The following is a 25,276-nucleotide window of genomic DNA, read 5'->3' as shown; positions in this document are numbered from 1 at the left end:
AGCAACGGGACGAGTTCTGGTCACATACTCCCTCAAAATGACATCCTGGCCTTCTTCTGGAACTCCCTCCCCTCTCAGACTCTCAAGGTTTCCTCCAGCGTGTCGGTTCCCACAGAGCAGACCTTTGGTCTGAGACCTGACAGTCCAGAAGCCACGCATGCTGTCGCGTGGCGGCGGTGTCGCGGCTCGGGACAAGAGGAGGCCCCACGGTGCGGGCTGGGGCGCCAGGCACCGCGGCGGGCGCTGAGGGTGGGGGTCACCCCCACCCCGGGCCGCCCCCGCACTCCCAGAAACGCGACAGAACCCGCGGCAAAAAAAAAAAAAAAAAAGAAGAAGAAGCCTAGGGCACCCGGTATTCCCGGGCGGTCTCCCATCCAAGTTCTAACCAGGCCCGACCCTGCTTAGCTTCCGAGACCAGACGGGATCGGGCGCGTTCGGGGTGGTGTGGCCGTGGACGGCGGAGGGCGCCCCTGCCCCGCTCAAGAAGCCGAGCCTCTCTGCGCTTCCCCGCCGCCTCCTCCCGCCCCAGGCCCCGCGCCGGGCCGGGCCGGGCCTGTTGAGTTCGCCGGCCGGGTCCGGCGGGCTCCGAGGGACGGGGGTGACAGGCGGGCCGGGCAGGGAGCGGCGGGCCGGGGTTGGGGGCTGTCTCTCTATACACACACACTCACACTCACTCACTCACTCACTCACACTCACACAAGATGCGCCTCCACGGCTGGACCCGCCAAGGTGGAGACCTTCCAGCCCCCCTCCTCTCCTCGCCTGGCCTCCTTCACCTCCCCGCCCCCCACCCCCAGCGCGCCGCGGCCGCTGACTGCGCACGGGCGGGCGGGGCGCTCGCCCTTTGACCCCAGCCAGGGGCCGCCCTCCCCCACAACCCCTTTCAGCTGCGCCCCCCACCCTGTGGCCCGGCGGCCGCCTATTCCCCCGGGCCAGGGCTGGGGCACAGCGCATGGGGGAGGGGAGCGAGTGTATGGGGCGTCTCTCTCTCTCCGGATGTGTCCCATGGGTGGGGTGGGGTGGCGTGGTTTGTGGGGCGCTGAAGAAATCAGTCCCCTCCATCTCCTCCCTCTGGAAAACACCCAAGCCCGTGGAGAACCGCCGGCACCGCTTCGTGGGGGCCGGGACCCTCCTCTGTGTCCTCCTGTGGCCCAGTCCAAGGGGCCTGGGCCTGGCCGGGGCTGCATTGGACCCCAACCACCCTGGCGTGTGGACTCGCTAGAAATCGGCGATTAGATATTGGATTCCAGCGTCATTGAGGTCATTTCACTAATGAGTGCACCGCAAAGAGTTTCCTAATCCATCTGTGAGGGTGGCAACCGAAAGAGAATTTGAAAGCTGACAGAATAGGCGAGGAAAGGCATAGGAGATTTCCACACCCAGTAAGGAAGCCTTTCCCGAAATGGAAGAAAGAAACGAGCAAACAGAGACACCGGTCGCCCGCCCGGAGGAGAGTCTGCCCCCGAGAGAAAGTACCCTGACCAGGTTCTCCCGTGGGTGGGTGGCGAGCTAGCGGCGTTCAGAAGAGCGAGGCCCGCAGTCTGTGCGGAAGACACCTGCACTCGGGTGTGTGTGGCGGCGCAATTCACAAGCAGCTCCAGATGTTAATCCAAGGAGAAGCCAGGGAGTTCCCAACGCCCCGGGTGTCCTCAGCCCACGACTGGCTGCTGTGGGAATGCGAAGCCCGGCTCCTTGTCTCAGAGCGGGGCAACCAGGAGGTGTGATGTCCACCCCGGGGTTCCCAGGAGGATCAGGCTGAAGCTGGGACTTGGCCTCAAAGTGTCCCCTCGCATGGCCACCCCCTTCCCCTTCCTGCTCCTCTACTCCTGGTGCCCCTCCATCCAGGGGCCAGACCTTAAAGAGTCACCCGCAAGAGAATCCTGGTCCCAAAGGAGCCTTCTGGGGGACCCGTGCTGAGAGAGGTTGTGGGCATGGCCCGCTGGGGCTCTGCCCGACCCAGGGCTGAGAGATGCAACCTCCCAGCTCTGGGTCCCTGCAGGAAGTGTTGGCAAGCACAGGGCCAGTCCTCCAAAGTCCCAGGTGCAGGGAGCCCAGGCCAAGCAGCCTGTGGAAGAAGCCACATGCTGTGCCACCCCGGGGAACACGACTGCAGGCCAGGGCCCTTCCCACCTCCTCCTCCTCCTCCTCCTCCTGCTCCTCCTCCTCCTCCCACCCCGCCCCCGCCCCCACATGGCACAGGGCCCAGAGACACCTCAGACACTTGCTACCCAAAGTGCAAAGGGCATCAGTTGCTCCTCCAAACCCCCCCCCAGCCCAGCAGACCGCGTTGTCCAGCCAGCCCCCGGGCCTCCCTGGGGTGCCCAGCACAAAAGTGCAGACACCCACCGGACCCGAAAACTCAATCTCAGTTTTCGGATGTTTTTGCCACTCTAAGGACCCACAGGCCAGCTGGGCCTTCTGGCAGGACAGAGAGCCCCGGAATCCGACATGGAGAGCTGGGTGTACGTCCCCATGAGGAGGCGGTCCCCACCTCCGCGGCTATCCCCTTGCGGGGAGCGGCAGCCGCGGGGCCTCAGAGAAGACACCAGGCTGGGCCCCCACGGCACAGCGGGAGCACGTCCCCCGCAGGCCACTTAGCCACGGCGGCCAGCCGGCGGACGGTTGGGTTGCGCGAGACGCTGCGGCCGCCCTGCTACCGGGTTCCTGGGAGGGCGTCCTGGAACCAGCGTCCACACCAAGCCCTTGGAAGGCCCAGGCGACGGAGGAGCCCCGTCAGGCAGGGGCCGAGGACGGTGACGGCCCGGGCGGGGAGGAGCGTGTCAGGCAGGGGCAGAGGACGGTGACAGGTGACAGGCCGGGCGGGAAGGAGTCAGTCAGGCAGGGGCCGTGGAGGAGACGGGCTGGGTAAGGGTTAGGGTTAGAGTCAGGGCACAAGTCACAATCGCAAAGACCTGGAAGGGACCCGAGTGCCCATCGACCCACGAGTGGGTAAATAAAATGTGGCGCGTGGACACCACGGAGTGCTATTCGGCTATGAGGAGCAGCGGTGAGGGGGCACCTCTCGTGGTTCTCCTGGCCAGAGCTGGAACCCGTTCCAGTAAGCCAAGTATCCCAAGAATGGACACACGAGCACCACGTGCTCGCGCTCATCAGCAAATGGGTACGAACCGATGGACACCTAAGTGGACACAGAGGAATCACCTTCTTCGGGTGGGTGTCGGGCGGGTGGGGGGAGGGGATGGGCATACACATCCATTAGGAATGGGGTGGGTGCGCACCGACTGGGGGATGGGCGCACTTGAAGCTCTGACCCGAGGGGGGAGGCTGGGAGAGGGCAACGCACCCGACCTTAACATTGGTGCCCCCACAATATGCTGGAACAACATGAGAGGTAAATGAATAAGAACACGGGGGGGGGAGGGGGGCACGGGCAACACATGTCACCTTAATACTTGGACTCCCATCATCTGCTTGAAAAGAGAGAGAAAGGAAAATGCAATAATAGAGATAAGAGACACTTTTTAAAAATAATGAATCCGGCTGGGCGCTGTGGCTCACGCCTGTAATCCTAGCTCTTGGGAGGCCGAGGCGGGCGGATTGCTCAAGGTCAGGAGTTCAAAACCAGCCTGAGCAAGAGCGAGACCCCGTCTCTACTATAAATAGAAAGAAATTAATTGGCCAACTGATATATATATAAAAAATTAGCGGGGCATGGTGGCGCATGCCTGCAGTCCCAGCTACCCGGGAGGCTGAGGCAGAAGGATCACTCGAGCCCAGGAGTTTGAAGTTGCTGTGAGCTAGGCTGACGCCACGGCACTCACTCTAGCCTGGGCAACAAACCGAGACTCTGTCTCAAAAAAAAAAAAAAAAAAAATGAATCCGAAGAGAAAAGTAAAAGGAGGCCTGTGGAGCAGGTCTGGGTGTGACTCCGGATCCCCCAACATCAGGTGCCACCACCAAAGATTCCTACGTGTAGCCCATAGAACCCCAAAAGCAACGGGACGAGTTCTGGTCACATACTCCCTCAAAATGACATCCTGGCCTTCTTCTGGAACTCCCTCCCCTCTCAGACTCTCAAGGTTTCCTCCAGCGTGTCGGTTCCCACAGAGCAGACCTTTGGTCTGAGACCTGACAGTCCAGAAGCCACCAATGCTGTCGCGTGGCGGCGGTGTCGCGGCTCGGGACATGAGGAGGCCCCACGGTGCGGGCTGGGGCGCCAGGCACCTTGGCGGGCGCTGAGGGTGGGGGTCACCCCCACCCCGGGCCGCCCCCGCACTCCCAGAAACGCGACAGAACCCGCGGCAAAAAAAAAAAAAAAAAGAAGAAGAAGCCTAGGGCACCCGGTATTCCCGGGCGGTCTCCCATCCAAGTTCTAACCAGGCCCGACCCTGCTTAGCTTCCGAGACCAGACGGGATCGGGCGCGTTCGGGGTGGTGTGGCCGTGGACGGCGGAGGGCGCCCCTGCCCCGCTCAAGAAGCCGAGCCTCTCTGCGCTTCCCCGCCGCCTCCTCCCGCCCCAGGCCCCGCGCCGGGCCGGGCCGGGCCTGTTGAGTTCGCCGGCCGGGTCCGGCGGGCTCCGAGGGACGGGGGTGACAGGCGGGGCGGGCAGGGAGCGGCGGGCCGGGGTTGGGGGCTGTCTCTCTATACACACACACTCACACTCACTCACTCACTCACTCACACTCACACAAGATGCGCCTCCACGGCTGGACCCGCCAAGGTGGAGACCTTCCAGCCCCCCTCCTCTCCTCGCCTGGCCTCCTTCACCTCCCCGCCCCCCACCCCCAGCGCGCCGCGGCCGCTGACTGCGCACGGGCGGGCGGGGCGCTCGCCCTTTGACCCCAGCCAGGGGCCGCCCTCCCCCACAACCCCTTTCAGCTGCGCCCCCCACCCTGTGGCCCGGCGGCCGCCTATTCCCCCGGGCCAGGGCTGGGGCACAGCGCATGGGGGAGGGGAGCGAGTGTATGGGGCGTCTCTCTCTCTCCGGATGTGTCCCATGGGTGGGGTGGGGTGGCGTGGTTTGTGGGGCGCTGAAGAAATCAGTCCCCTCCATCTCCTCCCTCTGGAAAACACCCAAGCCCGTGGAGAACTGCCGGCACCGCTTCGTGGGGGCCGGGACCCTCCTCTGTGTCCTCCTGTGGCCCAGTCCAAGGGGCCTGGGCCTGGCCGGGGCTGCATTGGACCCCAACCACCCTGGCGTGTGGACTCGCTAGAAATCGGCGATTAGATATTGGATTCCAGCGTCATTGAGGTCATTTCACTAATGAGTGCACCGCAAAGTGTTTCCTAATCCATCTGTGAGGGTGGCAACCGAAAGAGAATTTGAAAGCTGACAGAATAGGCGAGGAAAGGCATAGGAGATTTCCACACCCAGTAAGGAAGCCTTTCCCGAAATGGAAGAAAGAAACGAGCAAACAGAGACACCGGTCGCCCGCCCGTAGGAGAGTCTGCCCCCGAGAGAAAGTACCCTGACCAGGTTCTCCCGTGGGTGGGTGGCGAGCTAGCGGCGTTCAGAAGAGCGAGGCCCGCAGTCTGTGCGGAAGACACCTGCACTCGGGTGTGTGTGGCGGCGCAATTCACAAGCAGCTCCAGATGTTAATTCAAGGAGAAGCCAGGGAGTTCCCAACGCCCCGGGTGTCCTCAGCCCACGACTGGCTGCTGTGGGAATGCGAAGCCCGGCTCCTTGTCTCAGAGCGGGGCAACCAGGAGGTGTGATGTCCACCCCGGGGTTCCCAGGAGGATCAGGCTGAAGCTGGGACTTGGCCTCAAAGTGTCCCCTCGCATGGCCACCCCCTTCCCCTTCCTGCTCCTCTACTCCTGGTGCCCCTCCATCCAGGGGCCAGACCTTAAAGAGTCACCCGCAAGAGAATCCTGGTCCCAAAGGAGCCTTCTGGGGGACCCGTGCTGAGAGAGGTTGTGGGCATGGCCCGCTGGGGCTCTGCCCGACCCAGGGCTGAGAGATGCAACCTCCCAGCTCTGGGTCCCTGCAGGAAGTGTTGGCAAGCACAGGGCCAGTCCTCCAAAGTCCCAGGTGCAGGGAGCCCAGGCCAAGCAGCCTGTGGAAGAAGCCACATGCTGTGCCACCCCGGGGAACACGACTGCAGGCCAGGGCCCTTCCCACCTCCTCCTCCTCCTCCTCCTCCTGCTCCTCCTCCTCCTCCCACCCCGCCCCCGCCCCCACATGGCACAGGGCCCAGAGACACCTCAGACACTTGCTACCCAAAGTGCAAAGGGCATCAGTTGCTCCTCCAAACCCCCCCCCAGCCCAGCAGACCGCGTTGTCCAGCCAGCCCCCGGGCCTCCCTGGGGTGCCCAGCACAAAAGTGCAGACACCCACCGGACCCGAAAACTCAATCTCAGTTTTCGGATGTTTTTGCCACTCTAAGGACCCACAGGCCAGCTGGGCCTTCTGGCAGGACAGAGAGCCCCGGAATCCGACATGGAGAGCTGGGTGTACGTCCCCATGAGGAGGCGGTCCCCACCTCCGCGGCTATCCCCTTGCGGGGAGCGGCAGCCGCGGGGCCTCAGAGAAGACACCAGGCTGGGCCCCCACGGCACAGCGGGAGCACGTCCCCCGCAGGCCACTTAGCCACGGCGGCCAGCCGGCGGACGGTTGGGTTGCGCGAGACGCTGCGGCCGCCCTGCTACCGGGTTCCTGGGAGGGCGTCCTGGAACCAGCGTCCACACCAAGCCCTTGGAAGGCCCAGGCGACGGAGGAGCCCCGTCAGGCAGGGGCCGAGGACGGTGACGGCCCGGGCGGGGAGGAGCGTGTCAGGCAGGGGCAGAGGACGGTGACAGGTGACAGGCCGGGCGGGAAGGAGTCAGTCAGGCAGGGGCCGTGGAGGAGACGGGCTGGGTAAGGGTTAGGGTTAGAGTCAGGGCACAAGTCACAATCGCAAAGACCTGGAAGGGACCCGAGTGCCCATCGACCCACGAGTGGGTAAATAAAATGTGGCGCGTGGACACCACGGAGTGCTATTCGGCTATGAGGAGCAGCGGTGAGGGGGCATCTCTCGTGGTTCTCCTGGCCAGAGCTGGAACCCGTTCCAGTAAGCCAAGTATCCCAAGAATGGACACACGAGCACCACGTGCTCGCGCTCATCAGCAAATGGGTACGAACCGATGGACACCTAAGTGGACACAGAGGAATCACCTTCTTCGGGTGGGTGTCGGGCGGGTGGGGGGAGGGGATGGGCATACACATCCATTAGGAATGGGGTGGGTGCGCACCGACTGGGGGATGGGCGCACTTGAAGCTCTGACCCGAGGGAGGAGGCTGGGAGAGGGCAACGCACCCGACCTTAACATTGGTGCCCCCACAATATGCTGGAACAACATGAGAGGTAAATGAATAAGAACACGGGGGGGGGAGGGGGGCACGGGCAACACATGTCACCTTAATACTTGGACTCCCATCATCTGCTTGAAAAGAGAGAGAAAGGAAAATGCAATAATAGAGATAAGAGACACTTTTTAAAAATAATGAATCCGGCCGGGCGCTGTGGCTCACGCCTGTAATCCTAGCTCTTGGGAGGCCGAGGCGGGCGGATTGCTCAAGGTCAGGAGTTCAAAACCAGCCTGAGCAAGAGCGAGACCCCGTCTCTACTATAAATAGAAAGAAATTAATTGGCCAACTGATATATATATAAAAAATTAGCGGGGCATGGTGGCGCATGCCTGCAGTCCCAGCTACCCGGGAGGCTGAGGCAGAAGGATCACTCGAGCCCAGGAGTTTGAAGTTGCTGTGAGCTAGGCTGACGCCACGGCACTCACTCTAGCCTGGGCAACAAACCGAGACTCTGTCTCAAAAAAAAAAAAAAAAAATGAATCCGAAGAGAAAAGTAAAAGGAGGCCTGTGGAGCAGGTCTGGGTGTGACTCCGGATCCCCCAACATCAGGTGCCACCACCAAAGATTCCTACGTGTAGCCCATAGAACCCCAAAAGCAACGGGACGAGTTCTGGTCACATACTCCCTCAAAATGACATCCTGGCCTTCTTCTGGAACTCCCTCCCCTCTCAGACTCTCAAGGTTTCCTCCAGCGTGTCGGTTCCCACAGAGCAGACCTTTGGTCTGAGACCTGACAGTCCAGAAGCCACGCATGCTGTCGCGTGGCGGCGGTGTCGCGGCTCGGGACAAGAGGAGGCCCCACGGTGCGGGCTGGGGCGCCAGGCACCGCGGCGGGCGCTGAGGGTGGGGGTCACCCCCACCCCGGGCCGCCCCCGCACTCCCAGAAACGCGACAGAACCCGCGGCAAAAAAAAAAAAAAAAAAGAAGAAGAAGCCTAGGGCACCCGGTATTCCCGGGCGGTCTCCCATCCAAGTTCTAACCAGGCCCGACCCTGCTTAGCTTCCGAGACCAGACGGGATCGGGCGCGTTCGGGGTGGTGTGGCCGTGGACGGCGGAGGGCGCCCCTGCCCCGCTCAAGAAGCCGAGCCTCTCTGCGCTTCCCCGCCGCCTCCTCCCGCCCCAGGCCCCGCGCCGGGCCGGGCCGGGCCTGTTGAGTTCGCCGGCCGGGTCCGGCGGGCTCCGAGGGACGGGGGTGACAGGCGGGCCGGGCAGGGAGCGGCGGGCCGGGGTTGGGGGCTGTCTCTCTATACACACACACTCACACTCACTCACTCACTCACTCACACTCACACAAGATGCGCCTCCACGGCTGGACCCGCCAAGGTGGAGACCTTCCAGCCCCCCTCCTCTCCTCGCCTGGCCTCCTTCACCTCCCCGCCCCCCACCCCCAGCGCGCCGCGGCCGCTGACTGCGCACGGGCGGGCGGGGCGCTCGCCCTTTGACCCCAGCCAGGGGCCGCCCTCCCCCACAACCCCTTTCAGCTGCGCCCCCCACCCTGTGGCCCGGCGGCCGCCTATTCCCCCGGGCCAGGGCTGGGGCACAGCGCATGGGGGAGGGGAGCGAGTGTATGGGGCGTCTCTCTCTCTCCGGATGTGTCCCATGGGTGGGGTGGGGTGGCGTGGTTTGTGGGGCGCTGAAGAAATCAGTCCCCTCCATCTCCTCCCTCTGGAAAACACCCAAGCCCTTGGAGAACTGCCGGCACCGCTTCGTGGGGGCCGGGACCCTCCTCTGTGTCCTCCTGTGGCCCAGTCCAAGGGGCCTGGGCCTGGCCGGGGCTGCATTGGACCCCAACCACCCTGGCGTGTGGACTCGCTAGAAATCGGCGATTAGATATTGGATTCCAGCGTCATTGAGGTCATTTCACTAATGAGTGCACCGCAAAGAGTTTCCTAATCCATCTGTGAGGGTGGCAACCGAAAGAGAATTTGAAAGCTGACAGAATAGGCGAGGGAAGGCATAGGAGATTTCCACACCCAGTAAGGAAGCCTTTCCCGAAATGGAAGAAAGAAACGAGCAAACAGAGACACCGGTCGCCCGCCCGGAGGAGAGTCTGCCCCCGAGAGAAAGTACCCTGACCAGGTTCTCCCGTGGGTGGGTGGCGAGCTAGCGGCGTTCAGAAGAGCGAGGCCCGCAGTCTGTGCGGAAGACACCTGCACTCGGGTGTGTGTGGCGGCGCAATTCACAAGCAGCTCCAGATGTTAATCCAAGGAGAAGCCAGGGAGTTCCCAACGCCCCGGGTGTCCTCAGCCCACGACTGGCTGCTGTGGGAATGCGAAGCCCGGCTCCTTGTCTCAGAGCGGGGCAACCAGGAGGTGTGATGTCCACCCCGGGGTTCCCAGGAGGATCAGGCTGAAGCTGGGACTTGGCCTCAAAGTGTCCCCTCGCATGGCCACCCCCTTCCCCTTCCTGCTCCTCTACTCCTGGTGCCCCTCCATCCAGGGGCCAGACCTTAAAGAGTCACCCGCAAGAGAATCCTGGTCCCAAAGGAGCCTTCTGGGGGACCCGTGCTGAGAGAGGTTGTGGGCATGGCCCGCTGGGGCTCTGCCCGACCCAGGGCTGAGAGATGCAACCTCCCAGCTCTGGGTCCCTGCAGGAAGTGTTGGCAAGCACAGGGCCAGTCCTCCAAAGTCCCAGGTGCAGGGAGCCCAGGCCAAGCAGCCTGTGGAAGAAGCCACATGCTGTGCCACCCCGGGGAACACGACTGCAGGCCAGGGCCCTTCCCACCTCCTCCTCCTCCTCCTCCTCCTCCTGCTCCTCCTCCTCCTCCTCCTCCTCCTCACCCCGCCCCCGCCCCCACATGGCACAGGGCCCAGAGACACCTCAGACACTTGCTACCCAAAGTGCAAAGGGCATCAGTTCCTCCTCCAAACCCCCCCCCCAGCCCAGCAGACCGCGTTGTCCAGCCAGCCCCCGGGCCTCCCTGGGGTGCCCAGCACAAAAGTGCAGACACCCACCGGACCCTCACCCCCGGGCCTCCCTGGGGTGCCCAGCACAAATGTGCAGACACCCACCGGACCCGAAAACTCAATCTCAGTTTTCGGATGTTTTTGCCACTCTAAGGACCCACAGGCCAGCTGGGCCTTCTGGCAGGACAGAGAGCCCCGGAATCCGACATGGAGAGCTGGGTGTACGTCCCCATGAGGAGGCGGTCCCCACCTCCGCGGCTATCCCCTTGCGGGGAGCGGCAGCCGGGGGGGCCTCAGAGAAGACACCAGGCTGGGCCCCCACGGCACAGCGGGAGCACGTCCCCCGCAGGCCACTTAGCCACGGCGGCCAGCCGGCGGACGGTTGGGTTGCGCGAGACGCTGCGGCCGCCCTGCTACCGGGTTCCTGGGAGGGCGTCCTGGAACCAGCGTCCACACCAAGCCCTTGGAAGGCCCAGGCGACGGAGGAGCCCCGTCAGGCAGGGGCCGAGGACGGTGACGGCCCGGGCGGGGAGGAGCGTGTCAGGCAGGGGCAGAGGACGGTGACAGGTGACAGGCCGGGCGGGAAGGAGTCAGTCAGGCAGGGGCCGTGGAGGAGACGGGCTGGGTAAGGGTTAGGGTTAGAGTCAGGGCACAAGTCACAATCGCAAAGACCTGGAAGCCACCCGAGTGCCCATCGACCCACGAGTGGGTAAATAAAATGTGGCGCGTGGACACCACGGAGTGCTATTCGGCTATGAGGAGCAGCGGTGAGGGGGCACCTCTCGTGGTTCTCCTGGCCAGAGCTGGAACCCGTTCCAGTAAGCCAAGTATCCCAAGAATGGACACACGAGCACCACGTGCTCGCGCTCACCAGCAAATGGGTACGAACCGATGGACACCTAAGTGGACACAGAGGAATCACCTTCTTCGGGTGGGTGTCGGGCGGGTGGGGGGAGGGGATGGGCATACACATCCATTAGGAATGGGGTGGGTGCGCACCGACTGGGGGATGGGCGCACTTGAAGCTCTGACCCGAGGGGGGAGGCTGGGAGAGGGCAACGCACCCGACCTTAACATTGGTGCCCCCACAATATGCTGGAACAACATGAGAGGTAAATGAATAAGAACACGGGGGGGGGAGGGGGGCACGGGCAACACATGTCACCTTAATACTTGGACTCCCATCATCTGCTTGAAAAGAGAGAGAAAGGAAAATGCAATAATAGAGATAAGAGACACTTTTTAAAAATAATGAATCCGGCCGGGCGCTGTGGCTCACGCCTGTAATCCTAGCTCTTGGGAGGCCGAGGCGGGCGGATTGCTCAAGGTCAGGAGTTCAAAACCAGCCTGAGCAAGAGCGAGACCCCGTCTCTACTATAAATAGAAAGAAATTAATTGGCCAACTGATATATATATAAAAAATTAGCGGGGCATGGTGGCGCATGCCTGCAGTCCCAGCTACCCGGGAGGCTGAGGCAGAAGGATCACTCGAGCCCAGGAGTTTGAAGTTGCTGTGAGCTAGGCTGACGCCACGGCACTCACTCTAGCCTGGGCAACAAACCGAGACTCTGTCTCAAAAAAAAAAAAAAAAATGAATCCGAAGAGAAAAGTAAAAGGAGGCCTGTGGAGCAGGTCTGGGTGTGACTCCGGATCCCCCAACATCAGGTGCCACCACCAAAGATTCCTACGTGTAGCCCATAGAACCCCAAAAGCAACGGGACGAGTTCTGGTCACATACTCCCTCAAAATGACATCCTGGCCTTCTTCTGGAACTCCCTCCCCTCTCAGACTCTCAAGGTTTCCTCCAGCGTGTCGGTTCCCACAGAGCAGACCTTTGGTCTGAGACCTGACAGTCCAGAAGCCACGCATGCTGTCGCGTGGCGGCGGTGTCGCGGCTCGGGACAAGAGGAGGCCCCACGGTGCGGGCTGGGGCGCCAGGCACCGCGGCGGGCGCTGAGGGTGGGGGTCACCCCCACCCCGGGCCGCCCCCGCACTCCCAGAAACGCGACAGAACCCGCGGCAAAAAAAAAAAAAAAAAAGAAGAAGAAGCCTAGGGCACCCGGTATTCCCGGGCGGTCTCCCATCCAAGTTCTAACCAGGCCCGACCCTGCTTAGCTTCCGAGACCAGACGGGATCGGGCGCGTTCGGGGTGGTGTGGCCGTGGACGGCGGAGGGCGCCCCTGCCCCGCTCAAGAAGCCGAGCCTCTCTGCGCTTCCCCGCCGCCTCCTCCCGCCCCAGGCCCCGCGCCGGGCCGGGCCGGGCCTGTTGAGTTCGCCGGCCGGGTCCGGCGGGCTCCGAGGGACGGGGGTGACAGGCGGGGCGGGCAGGGAGCGGCGGGCCGGGGTTGGGGGCTGTCTCTCTATACACACACACTCACACTCACTCACTCACTCACTCACACTCACACAAGATGCGCCTCCACGGCTGGACCCGCCAAGGTGGAGACCTTCCAGCCCCCCTCCTCTCCTCGCCTGGCCTCCTTCACCTCCCCGCCCCCCACCCCCAGCGCGCCGCGGCCGCTGACTGCGCACGGGCGGGCGGGGCGCTCGCCCTTTGACCCCAGCCAGGGGCCGCCCTCCCCCACAACCCCTTTCAGCTGCGCCCCCCACCCTGTGGCCCGGCGGCCGCCTATTCCCCCGGGCCAGGGCTGGGGCACAGCGCATGGGGGAGGGGAGCGAGTGTATGGGGCGTCTCTCTCTCTCCGGATGTGTCCCATGGGTGGGGTGGGGTGGCGTGGTTTGTGGGGCGCTGAAGAAATCAGTCCCCTCCATCTCCTCCCTCTGGAAAACACCCAAGCCCTTGGAGAACTGCCGGCACCGCTTCGTGGGGGCCGGGACCCTCCTCTGTGTCCTCCTGTGGCCCAGTCCAAGGGGCCTGGGCCTGGCCGGGGCTGCATTGGACCCCAACCACCCTGGCGTGTGGACTCGCTAGAAATCGGCGATTAGATATTGGATTCCAGCGTCATTGAGGTCATTTCACTAATGAGTGCACCGCAAAGAGTTTCCTAATCCATCTGTGAGGGTGGCAACCGAAAGAGAATTTGAAAGCTGACAGAATAGGCGAGGGAAGGCATAGGAGATTTCCACACCCAGTAAGGAAGCCTTTCCCGAAATGGAAGAAAGAAACGAGCAAACAGAGACACCGGTCGCCCGCCCGGAGGAGAGTCTGCCCCCGAGAGAAAGTACCCTGACCAGGTTCTCCCGTGGGTGGGTGGCGAGCTAGCGGCGTTCAGAAGAGCGAGGCCCGCAGTCTGTGCGGAAGACACCTGCACTCGGGTGTGTGTGGCGGCGCAATTCACAAGCAGCTCCAGATGTTAATCCAAGGAGAAGCCAGGGAGTTCCCAACGCCCCGGGTGTCCTCAGCCCACGACTGGCTGCTGTGGGAATGCGAAGCCCGGCTCCTTGTCTCAGAGCGGGGCAACCAGGAGGTGTGATGTCCACCCCGGGGTTCCCAGGAGGATCAGGCTGAAGCTGGGACTTGGCCTCAAAGTGTCCCCTCGCATGGCCACCCCCTTCCCCTTCCTGCTCCTCTACTCCTGGTGCCCCTCCATCCAGGGGCCAGACCTTAAAGAGTCACCCGCAAGAGAATCCTGGTCCCAAAGGAGCCTTCTGGGGGACCCGTGCTGAGAGAGGTTGTGGGCATGGCCCGCTGGGGCTCTGCCCGACCCAGGGCTGAGAGATGCAACCTCCCAGCTCTGGGTCCCTGCAGGAAGTGTTGGCAAGCACAGGGCCAGTCCTCCAAAGTCCCAGGTGCAGGGAGCCCAGGCCAAGCAGCCTGTGGAAGAAGCCACATGCTGTGCCACCCCGGGGAACACGACTGCAGGCCAGGGCCCTTCCCACCTCCTCCTCCTCCTCCTCCTCCTGCTCCTCCTCCTCCTCCTCCTCCTCCCACCCCGCCCCCGCCCCCACATGGCACAGGGCCCAGAGACACCTCAGACACTTGCTACCCAAAGTGCAAAGGGCATCAGTTGCTCCTCCAAACCCCCCCCCAGCCCAGCAGACCGCGTTGTCCAGCCAGCCCCCGGGCCTCCCTGGGGTGCCCAGCACAAAAGTGCAGACACCCACCGGACCCTCACCCCCGGGCCTCCCTGGGGTGCCCAGCACAAAAGTGCAGACACCCACCGGACCCGAAAACTCAATCTCAGTTTTCGGATGTTTTTGCCACTCTAAGGACCCACAGGCCAGCTGGGCCTTCTGGCAGGACAGAGAGCCCCGGAATCCGACATGGAGAGCTGGGTGTACGTCCCCATGAGGAGGCGGTCCCCACCTCCGCGGCTATCCCCTTGCGGGGAGCGGCAGCCGCGGGGCCTCAGAGAAGACACCAGGCTGGGCCCCCACGGCACAGCGGGAGCACGTCCCCCGCAGGCCACTTAGCCACGGCGGCCAGCCGGCGGACGGTTGGGTTGCGCGAGACGCTGCGGCCGCCCTGCTACCGGGTTCCTGGGAGGGCGTCCTGGAACCAGCGTCCACACCAAGCCCTTGGAAGGCCCAGGCGACGGAGGAGCCCCGTCAGGCAGGGGCCGAGGACGGTGACGGCCCGGGCGGGGAGGAGCGTGTCAGGCAGGGGCAGAGGACGGTGACAGGTGACAGGCCGGGTGGGAAGGAGTCAGTCAGGCAGGGGCCGTGGAGGAGACGGGCTGGGTAAGGGTTAGGGTTAGAGTCAGGGCACAAGTCACAATCGCAAAGACCTGGAAGCCACCCGAGTGCCCATCGACCCACGAGTGGGTAAATAAAATGTGGCGCGTGGACACCACGGAGTGCTATTCGGCTATGAGGAGCAGCGGTGAGGGGGCACCTCTCGTGGTTCTCCTGGCCAGAGCTGGAACCCGTTCCAGTAAGCCAAGTATCCCAAGAATGGACACACGAGCACCACGTGCTCGCGCTCATCAGCAAATGGGTACGAACCGATGGACACCTAAGTGGACACAGAGGAATCACCTTCTTCGGGTGGGTGTCGGGCGGGTGGGGGGAGGGGATGGGCATACACATCCATTAGGAATGGGGTGGGTGCGCACCGACTGGGGGATGGGCGCACTTGAAGCTCTGACCCGAGGGGGGAGGCTGGGAGAGGGCAACGCACCCGACCTTAACATTGGTGCCCCCACAATATGCTGGAACAACATGAGAGGTAAATGAATAAGAACACGGGGGGGGGAGGGGGGCACGGGCAACACATGTCACCTTAATACTTGGACTCCCATCATCTGCTTGAAAAGAGAGAGAAAGGAAAATGCAATAATAGAGATAAGAGACACTTTTTAAAAATAATGAATCCGGCTGGGCGCTGTGGCTCACGCCTGTAATCCTAGCTCTTGGGAGGCCGAGGCGGGCGGATTGCTCAAGGTCAGGAGTTCAAAACCAGCCTGAGCAAGAGCGAGACCCCGTCTCTACTATAAATAGAAAGAAATTAATTGGCCAACTGATATATATATAAAAAATTAGCGGGGCATGGTGGCGCATGCCTGCAGTCCCAGCTACCCGGGAGGCTGAGGCAGAAGGATCACTCGAGCCCAGGAGTTTGAAGTTGCTGTGAGCTAGGCTGACGCCACGGCACTCACTCTAGCCTGGGCAACAAACCGAGACTCTGTCTCAAAAAAAAAACAAAAAAAAAATGAATCCGAAGAGAAAAGTAAAAGGAGGCCTGTGGAGCAGGTCTGGGTGTGACTCCGGATCCCCCAACATCAGGTGCCACCACCAAAGATTCCTACGTGTAGCCCATAGAACCCCAAAAGCAACGGGACGAGTTCTGGTCACATACTCCCTCAAAATGACATCCTGGCCTTCTTCTGGAACTCCCTCCCCTCTCAGACTCTCAAGGTTTCCTCCAGCGTGTCGGTTCCCACAGAGCAGACCTTTGGTCTGAGACCTGACAGTCCAGAAGCCACGCATGCTGTCGCGTGGCGGCGGTGTCGCGGCTCGGGACAAGAGGAGGCCCCACGGTGCGGGCTGGGGCGCCAGGCACCGCGGCGGGCGCTGAGGGTGGGGGTCACCCCCACCCCGGGCCGCCCCCGCACTCCCAGAAACGCGACAGAACCCGCGGCAAAAAAAAAAAAAAAAAAGAAGAAGAAGCCTAGGGCACCCGGTATTCCCGGGCGGTCTCCCATCCAAGTTCTAACCAGGCCCGACCCTGCTTAGCTTCCGAGACCAGACGGGATCGGGCGCGTTCGGGGTGGTGTGGCCGTGGACGGCGGAGGGCGCCCCTGCCCCGCTCAAGAAGCCGAGCCTCTCTGCGCTTCCCCGCCGCCTCCTCCCGCCCCAGGCCCCGCGCCGGGCCGGGCCGGGCCTGTTGAGTTCGCCGGCCGGGTCCGGCGGGCTCCGAGGGACGGGGGTGACAGGCGGGCCGGGCAGGGAGCGGCGGGCCGGGGTTGGGGGCTGTCTCTCTATACACACACACTCACACTCACTCACTCACTCACTCACACTCACACAAGATGCGCCTCCACGGCTGGACCCGCCAAGGTGGAGACCTTCCAGCCCCCCTCCTCTCCTCGCCTGGCCTCCTTCACCTCCCCGCCCCCCACCCCCAGCGCGCCGCGGCCGCTGACTGCGCACGGGCGGGCGGGGCGCTCGCCCTTTGACCCCAGCCAGGGGCCGCCCTCCCCCACAACCCCTTTCAGCTGCGCCCCCCACCCTGTGGCCCGGCGGCCGCCTATTCCCCCGGGCCAGGGCTGGGGCACAGCGCATGGGGGAGGGGAGCGAGTGTATGGGGCGTCTCTCTCTCTCCGGATGTGTCCCATGGGTGGGGTGGGGTGGCGTGGTTTGTGGGGCGCTGAAGAAATCAGTCCCCTCCATCTCCTCCCTCTGGAAAACACCCAAGCCCGTGGAGAACCGCCGGCACCGCTTCGTGGGGGCCGGGACCCTCCTCTGTGTCCTCCTGTGGCCCAGTCCAAGGGGCCTGGGCCTGGCCGGGGCTGCATTGGACCCCAACCACCCTGGCGTGTGGACTCGCTAGAAATCGGCGATTAGATATTGGATTCCAGCGTCATTGAGGTCATTTCACTAATGAGTGCACCGCAAAGAGTTTCCTAATCCATCTGTGAGGGTGGCAACCGAAAGAGAATTTGAAAGCTGACAGAATAGGCGAGGAAAGGCATAGGAGATTTCCACACCCAGTAAGGAAGCCTTTCCCGAAATGGAAGAAAGAAACGAGCAAACAGAGACACCGGTCGCCCGCCCGGAGGAGAGTCTGCCCCCGAGAGAAAGTACCCTGACCAGGTTCTCCCGTGGGTGGGTGGCGAGCTAGCGGCGTTCAGAAGAGCGAGGCCCGCAGTCTGTGCGGAAGACACCTGCACTCGGGTGTGTGTGGCGGCGCAATTCACAAGCAGCTCCAGATGTTAATCCAAGGAGAAGCCAGGGAGTTCCCAACGCCCCGGGTGTCCTCAGCCCACGACTGGCTGCTGTGGGAATGCGAAGCCCGGCTCCTTGTCTCAGAGCGGGGCAACCAGGAGGTGTGATGTCCACCCCGGGGTTCCCAGGAGGATCAGGCTGAAGCTGGGACTTGGCCTCAAAGTGTCCCCTCGCATGGCCACCCCCTTCCCCTTCCTGCTCCTCTACTCCTGGTGCCCCTCCATCCAGGGGCCAGACCTTAAAGAGTCACCCGCAAGAGAATCCTGGTCCCAAAGGAGCCTTCTGGGGGACCCGTGCTGAGAGAGGTTGTGGGCATGGCCCGCTGGGGCTCTGCCCGACCCAGGGCTGAGAGATGCAACCTCCCAGCTCTGGGTCCCTGCAGGAAGTGTTGGCAAGCACAGGGCCAGTCCTCCAAAGTCCCAGGTGCAGGGAGCCCAGGCCAAGCAGCCTGTGGAAGAAGCCACATGCTGTGCCACCCCGGGGAACACGACTGCAGGCCAGGGCCCTTCCCACCTCCTCCTCCTCCTCCTCCTCCTGCTCCTCCTCCTCCTCCCACCCCGCCCCCGCCCCCACATGGCACAGGGCCCAGAGACACCTCAGACACTTGCTACCCAAAGTGCAAAGGGCATCAGTTGCTCCTCCAAACCCCCCCCCAGCCCAGCAGACCGCGTTGTCCAGCCAGCCCCCGGGCCTCCCTGGGGTGCCCAGCACAAAAGTGCAGACACCCACCGGACCCGAAAACTCAATCTCAGTTTTCGGATGTTTTTGCCACTCTAAGGACCCACAGGCCAGCTGGGCCTTCTGGCAGGACAGAGAGCCCCGGAATCCGACATGGAGAGCTGGGTGTACGTCCCCATGAGGAGGCGGTCCCCACCTCCGCGGCTATCCCCTTGCGGGGAGCGGCAGCCGCGGGGCCTCAGAGAAGACACCAGGCTGGGCCCCCACGGCACAGCGGGAGCACGTCCCCCGCAGGCCACTTAGCCACGGCGGCCAGCCGGCGGACGGTTGGGTTGCGCGAGACGCTGCGGCCGCCCTGCTACCGGGTTCCTGGGAGGGCGTCCTGGAACCAGCGTCCACACCAAGCCCTTGGAAGGCCCAGGCGACGGAGGAGCCCCGTCAGGCAGGGGCCGAGGACGGTGACGGCCCGGGCGGGGAGGAGCGTGTCAGGCAGGGGCAGAGGACGGTGACAGGTGACAGGCCGGGCGGGAAGGAGTCAGTCAGGCAGGGGCCGTGGAGGAGACGGGCTGGGTAAGGGTTAGGGTTAGAGTCAGGGCACAAGTCACAATCGCAAAGACCTGGAAGGGACCCGAGTGCCCATCGACCCACGAGTGGGTAAATAAAATGTGGCGCGTGGACACCACGGAGTGCTATTCGGCTATGAGGAGCAGCGGTGAGGGGGCACCTCTCGTGGTTCTCCTGGCCAGAGCTGGAACCCGTTCCAGTAAGCCAAGTATCCCAAGAATGGACACACGAGCACCACGTGCTCGCGCTCATCAGCAAATGGGTACGAACCGATGGACACCTAAGTGGACACAGAGGAATCACCTTCTTCGGGTGGGTGTCGGGCGGGTGGGGGGAGGGGATGGGCATACACATCCATTAGGAATGGGGTGGGTGCGCACCGACTGGGGGATGGGCGCACTTGAAGCTCTGACCCGAGGGGGGAGGCTGGGAGAGGGCAACGCACCCGACCTTAACATTGGTGCCCCCACAATATGCTGGAACAACATGAGAGGTAAATGAATAAGAACACGGGGGGGGGAGGGGGGCACGGGCAACACATGTCACCTTAATACTTGGACTCCCATCATCTGCTTGAAAAGAGAGAGAAAGGAAAATGCAATAATAGAGATAAGAGACACTTTTTAAAAATAATGAATCCGGCTGGGCGCTGTGGCTCACGCCTGTAATCCTAGCTCTTGGGAGGCCGAGGCGGGCGGATTGCTCAAGGTCAGGAGTTCAAAACCAGCCTGAGCAAGAGCGAGACCCCGTCTCTACTATAAATAGAAAGAAATTAATTGGCCAACTGATATATATATAAAAAATTAGCGGGGCATGGTGGCGCATGCCTGCAGTCCCAGCTACCCGGGAGGCTGAGGCAGAAGGATCACTCGAGCCCAGGAGTTTGAAGTTGCTGTGAGCTAGGCTGACGCCACGGCACTCACTCTAGCCTGGGCAACAAACCGAGACTCTGTCTCAAAAAAAAAAAAAAAAAAAATGAATCCGAAGAGAAAAGTAAAAGGAGGCCTGTGGAGCAGGTCTGGGTGTGACTCCGGATCCCCCAACATCAGGTGCCACCACCAAAGATTCCTACGTGTAGCCCATAGAACCCCAAAAGCAACGGGACGAGTTCTGGTCACATACTCCCTCAAAATGACATCCTGGCCTTCTTCTGGAACTCCCTCCCCTCTCAGACTCTCAAGGTTTCCTCCAGCGTGTCGGTTCCCACAGAGCAGACCTTTGGTCTGAGACCTGACAGTCCAGAAGCCACCAATGCTGTCGCGTGGCGGCGGTGTCGCGGCTCGGGACATGAGGAGGCCCCACGGTGCGGGCTGGGGCGCCAGGCACCTTGGCGGGCGCTGAGGGTGGGGGTCACCCCCACCCCGGGCCGCCCCCGCACTCCCAGAAACGCGACAGAACCCGCGGCAAAAAAAAAAAAAAAAAGAAGAAGAAGCCTAGGGCACCCGGTATTCCCGGGCGGTCTCCCATCCAAGTTCTAACCAGGCCCGACCCTGCTTAGCTTCCGAGACCAGACGGGATCGGGCGCGTTCGGGGTGGTGTGGCCGTGGACGGCGGAGGGCGCCCCTGCCCCGCTCAAGAAGCCGAGCCTCTCTGCGCTTCCCCGCCGCCTCCTCCCGCCCCAGGCCCCGCGCCGGGCCGGGCCGGGCCTGTTGAGTTCGCCGGCCGGGTCCGGCGGGCTCCGAGGGACGGGGGTGACAGGCGGGGCGGGCAGGGAGCGGCGGGCCGGGGTTGGGGGCTGTCTCTCTATACACACACACTCACACTCACTCACTCACTCACTCACACTCACACAAGATGCGCCTCCACGGCTGGACCCGCCAAGGTGGAGACCTTCCAGCCCCCCTCCTCTCCTCGCCTGGCCTCCTTCACCTCCCCGCCCCCCACCCCCAGCGCGCCGCGGCCGCTGACTGCGCACGGGCGGGCGGGGCGCTCGCCCTTTGACCCCAGCCAGGGGCCGCCCTCCCCCACAACCCCTTTCAGCTGCGCCCCCCACCCTGTGGCCCGGCGGCCGCCTATTCCCCCGGGCCAGGGCTGGGGCACAGCGCATGGGGGAGGGGAGCGAGTGTATGGGGCGTCTCTCTCTCTCCGGATGTGTCCCATGGGTGGGGTGGGGTGGCGTGGTTTGTGGGGCGCTGAAGAAATCAGTCCCCTCCATCTCCTCCCTCTGGAAAACACCCAAGCCCGTGGAGAACTGCCGGCACCGCTTCGTGGGGGCCGGGACCCTCCTCTGTGTCCTCCTGTGGCCCAGTCCAAGGGGCCTGGGCCTGGCCGGGGCTGCATTGGACCCCAACCACCCTGGCGTGTGGACTCGCTAGAAATCGGCGATTAGATATTGGATTCCAGCGTCATTGAGGTCATTTCACTAATGAGTGCACCGCAAAGTGTTTCCTAATCCATCTGTGAGGGTGGCAACCGAAAGAGAATTTGAAAGCTGACAGAATAGGCGAGGAAAGGCATAGGAGATTTCCACACCCAGTAAGGAAGCCTTTCCCGAAATGGAAGAAAGAAACGAGCAAACAGAGACACCGGTCGCCCGCCCGTAGGAGAGTCTGCCCCCGAGAGAAAGTACCCTGACCAGGTTCTCCCGTGGGTGGGTGGCGAGCTAGCGGCGTTCAGAAGAGCGAGGCCCGCAGTCTGTGCGGAAGACACCTGCACTCGGGTGTGTGTGGCGGCGCAATTCACAAGCAGCTCCAGATGTTAATTCAAGGAGAAGCCAGGGAGTTCCCAACGCCCCGGGTGTCCTCAGCCCACGACTGGCTGCTGTGGGAATGCGAAGCCCGGCTCCTTGTCTCAGAGCGGGGCAACCAGGAGGTGTGATGTCCACCCCGGGGTTCCCAGGAGGATCAGGCTGAAGCTGGGACTTGGCCTCAAAGTGTCCCCTCGCATGGCCACCCCCTTCCCCTTCCTGCTCCTCTACTCCTGGTGCCCCTCCATCCAGGGGCCAGACCTTAAAGAGTCACCCGCAAGAGAATCCTGGTCCCAAAGGAGCCTTCTGGGGGACCCGTGCTGAGAGAGGTTGTGGGCATGGCCCGCTGGGGCTCTGCCCGACCCAGGGCTGAGAGATGCAACCTCCCAGCTCTGGGTCCCTGCAGGAAGTGTTGGCAAGCACAGGGCCAGTCCTCCAAAGTCCCAGGTGCAGGGAGCCCAGGCCAAGCAGCCTGTGGAAGAAGCCACATGCTGTGCCACCCCGGGGAACACGACTGCAGGCCAGGGCCCTTCCCACCTCCTCCTCCTCCTCCTCCTCCTGCTCCTCCTCCTCCTCCCACCCCGCCCCCGCCCCCACATGGCACAGGGCCCAGAGACACCTCAGACACTTGCTACCCAAAGTGCAAAGGGCATCAGTTGCTCCTCCAAACCCCCCCCCAGCCCAGCAGACCGCGTTGTCCAGCCAGCCCCCGGGCCTCCCTGGGGTGCCCAGCACAAAAGTGCAGACACCCACCGGACCCGAAAACTCAATCTCAGTTTTCGGATGTTTTTGCCACTCTAAGGACCCACAGGCCAGCTGGGCCTTCTGGCAGGACAGAGAGCCCCGGAATCCGACATGGAGAGCTGGGTGTACGTCCCCATGAGGAGGCGGTCCCCACCTCCGCGGCTATCCCCTTGCGGGGAGCGGCAGCCGCGGGGCCTCAGAGAAGACACCAGGCTGGGCCCCCACGGCACAGCGGGAGCACGTCCCCCGCAGGCCACTTAGCCACGGCGGCCAGCCGGCGGACGGTTGGGTTGCGCGAGACGCTGCGGCCGCCCTGCTACCGGGTTCCTGGGAGGGCGTCCTGGAACCAGCGTCCACACCAAGCCCTTGGAAGGCCCAGGCGACGGAGGAGCCCCGTCAGGCAGGGGCCGAGGACGGTGACGGCCCGGGCGGGGAGGAGCGTGTCAGGCAGGGGCAGAGGACGGTGACAGGTGACAGGCCGGGCGGGAAGGAGTCAGTCAGGCAGGGGCCGTGGAGGAGACGGGCTGGGTAAGGGTTAGGGTTAGAGTCAGGGCACAAGTCACAATCGCAAAGACCTGGAAGGGACCCGAGTGCCCATCGACCCACGAGTGGGTAAATAAAATGTGGCGCGTGGACACCACGGAGTGCTATTCGGCTATGAGGAGCAGCGGTGAGGGGGCATCTCTCGTGGTTCTCCTGGCCAGAGCTGGAACCCGTTCCAGTAAGCCAAGTATCCCAAGAATGGACACACGAGCACCACGTGCTCGCGCTCATCAGCAAATGGGTACGAACCGATGGACACCTAAGTGGACACAGAGGAATCACCTTCTTCGGGTGGGTGTCGGGCGGGTGGGGGGAGGGGATGGGCATACACATCCATTAGGAATGGGGTGGGTGCGCACCGACTGGGGGATGGGCGCACTTGAAGCTCTGACCCGAGGGAGGAGGCTGGGAGAGGGCAACGCACCCGACCTTAACATTGGTGCCCCCACAATATGCTGGAACAACATGAGAGGTAAATGAATAAGAACACGGGGGGGGGAGGGGGGCACGGGCAACACATGTCACCTTAATACTTGGACTCCCATCATCTGCTTGAAAAGAGAGAGAAAGGAAAATGCAATAATAGAGATAAGAGACACTTTTTAAAAATAATGAATCCGGCTGGGCGCTGTGGCTCACGCCTGTAATCCTAGCTCTTGGGAGGCCGAGGCGGGCGGATTGCTCAAGGTCAGGAGTTCAAAACCAGCCTGAGCAAGAGCGAGACCCCGTCTCTACTATAAATAGAAAGAAATTAATTGGCCAACTGATATATATATAAAAAATTAGCGGGGCATGGTGGCGCATGCCTGCAGTCCCAGCTACCCGGGAGGCTGAGGCAGAAGGATCACTCGAGCCCAGGAGTTTGAAGTTGCTGTGAGCTAGGCTGACGCCACGGCACTCACTCTAGCCTGGGCAACAAACCGAGACTCTGTCTCAAAAAAAAAAAAAAAAAAAAATGAATCCGAAGAGAAAAGTAAAAGGAGGCCTGTGGAGCAGGTCTGGGTGTGACTCCGGATCCCCCAACATCAGGTGCCACCACCAAAGATTCCTACGTGTAGCCCATAGAACCCCAAAAGCAACGGGACGAGTTCTGGTCACATACTCCCTCAAAATGACATCCTGGCCTTCTTCTGGAACTCCCTCCCCTCTCAGACTCTCAAGGTTTCCTCCAGCGTGTCGGTTCCCACAGAGCAGACCTTTGGTCTGAGACCTGACAGTCCAGAAGCCACGCATGCTGTCGCGTGGCGGCGGTGTCGCGGCTCGGGACATGAGGAGGCCCTACGGTGCGGGCTGGGGCGCCAGGCACCGCGGCGGGCGCTGAGGGTGGGGGTCACCCCCACCCCGGGCCGCCCCCGCACTCCCAGAAACGCGACAGAACCCGCGGCAAAAAAAAAAAAAAAAAAGAAGAAGAAGCCTAGGGCACCCGGTATTCCCGGGCGGTCTCCCATCCAAGTTCTAACCAGGCCCGACCCTGCTTAGCTTCCGAGACCAGACGGGATCGGGCGCGTTCGGGGTGGTGTGGCCGTGGACGGCGGAGGGCGCCCCTGCCCCGCTCAAGAAGCCGAGCCTCTCTGCGCTTCCCCGCCGCCTCCTCCCGCCCCAGGCCCCGCGCCGTGCCGGGCCTGTTGAGTTCGCCGGCCGGGTCCGGCGGGCTCCGAGGGACGGGGGTGACAGGCGGGGCGGGCAGGGAGCGGCGGGCCGGGGTTGGGGGCTGTCTCTCTATACACACACACTCACACTCACTCACTCACTCACTCACACTCACACAAGATGCGCCTCCACGGCTGGACCCGCCAAGGTGGAGACCTTCCAGCCCCCCTCCTCTCCTCGCCTGGCCTCCTTCACCTCCCCGCCCCCCACCCCCAGCGCGCCGCGGCCGCTGACTGCGCACGGGCGGGCGGGGCGCTCGCCCTTTGACCCCAGCCAGGGGCCGCCCTCCCCCACAACCCCTTTCAGCTGCGCCCCCCACCCTGTGGCCCGGCGGCCGCCTATTCCCCCGGGCCAGGGCTGGGGCACAGCGCATGGGGGAGGGGAGCGAGTGTATGGGGCGTCTCTCTCTCTCCGGATGTGTCCCATGGGTGGGGTGGGGTGGCGTGGTTTGTGGGGCGCTGAAGAAATCAGTCCCCTCCATCTCCTCCCTCTGGAAAACACCCAAGCCCGTGGAGAACCGCCGGCACCGCTTCGTGGGGGCCGGGACCCTCCTCTGTGTCCTCCTGTGGCCCAGTCCAAGGGGCCTGGGCCTGGCCGGGGCTGCATTGGACCCCAACCACCCTGGCGTGTGGACTCGCTAGAAATCGGCGATTAGATATTGGATTCCAGCGTCATTGAGGTCATTTCACTAATGAGTGCACCGCAAAGTGTTTCCTAATCCATCTGTGAGGGTGGCAACCGAAAGAGAATTTGAAAGCTGACAGAATAGGCGAGGAAAGGCATAGGAGATTTCCACACCCAGTAAGGAAGCCTTTCCCGAAATGGAAGAAAGAAACGAGCAAACAGAGA

General features: G+C 62.8%; 7 pseudogenes; all 7 read right to left on the bottom strand.

Moving 5' to 3' along the window:
- Nucleotides 1–337: 337 nt before the first annotated feature.
- Nucleotides 338–456, bottom strand: LOC142871836 (uncharacterized; annotated as a pseudogene).
- A 3,833-nt stretch (nucleotides 457–4,289) lies between these two features.
- LOC142871835 (uncharacterized) lies at nucleotides 4,290–4,408 on the bottom strand (annotated as a pseudogene).
- Nucleotides 4,409–8,240: 3,832 nt separating this feature from the next.
- On the bottom strand, nucleotides 8,241–8,359 carry LOC142871834 (uncharacterized; annotated as a pseudogene).
- Nucleotides 8,360–12,262: 3,903 nt separating this feature from the next.
- Nucleotides 12,263–12,381, bottom strand: LOC142871833 (uncharacterized; annotated as a pseudogene).
- A 3,901-nt stretch (nucleotides 12,382–16,282) lies between these two features.
- Nucleotides 16,283–16,401, bottom strand: LOC142871832 (uncharacterized; annotated as a pseudogene).
- Nucleotides 16,402–20,234: 3,833 nt separating this feature from the next.
- Nucleotides 20,235–20,353, bottom strand: LOC142871830 (uncharacterized; annotated as a pseudogene).
- A 3,835-nt stretch (nucleotides 20,354–24,188) lies between these two features.
- On the bottom strand, nucleotides 24,189–24,307 carry LOC142871829 (uncharacterized; annotated as a pseudogene).
- Between the last annotated feature and the right edge of the window lie 969 nt (nucleotides 24,308–25,276).

This window comes from Microcebus murinus, chromosome 6, assembly GCF_040939455.1.
Source record: "Microcebus murinus isolate Inina chromosome 6, M.murinus_Inina_mat1.0, whole genome shotgun sequence".
In the NCBI taxonomy this organism is placed as follows: domain Eukaryota; kingdom Metazoa; phylum Chordata; class Mammalia; order Primates; family Cheirogaleidae; genus Microcebus; species Microcebus murinus.
The sequence above is the reverse complement of the archived record's forward strand: the minus strand, read 5'-3'. Positions and strand labels throughout refer to the sequence as shown.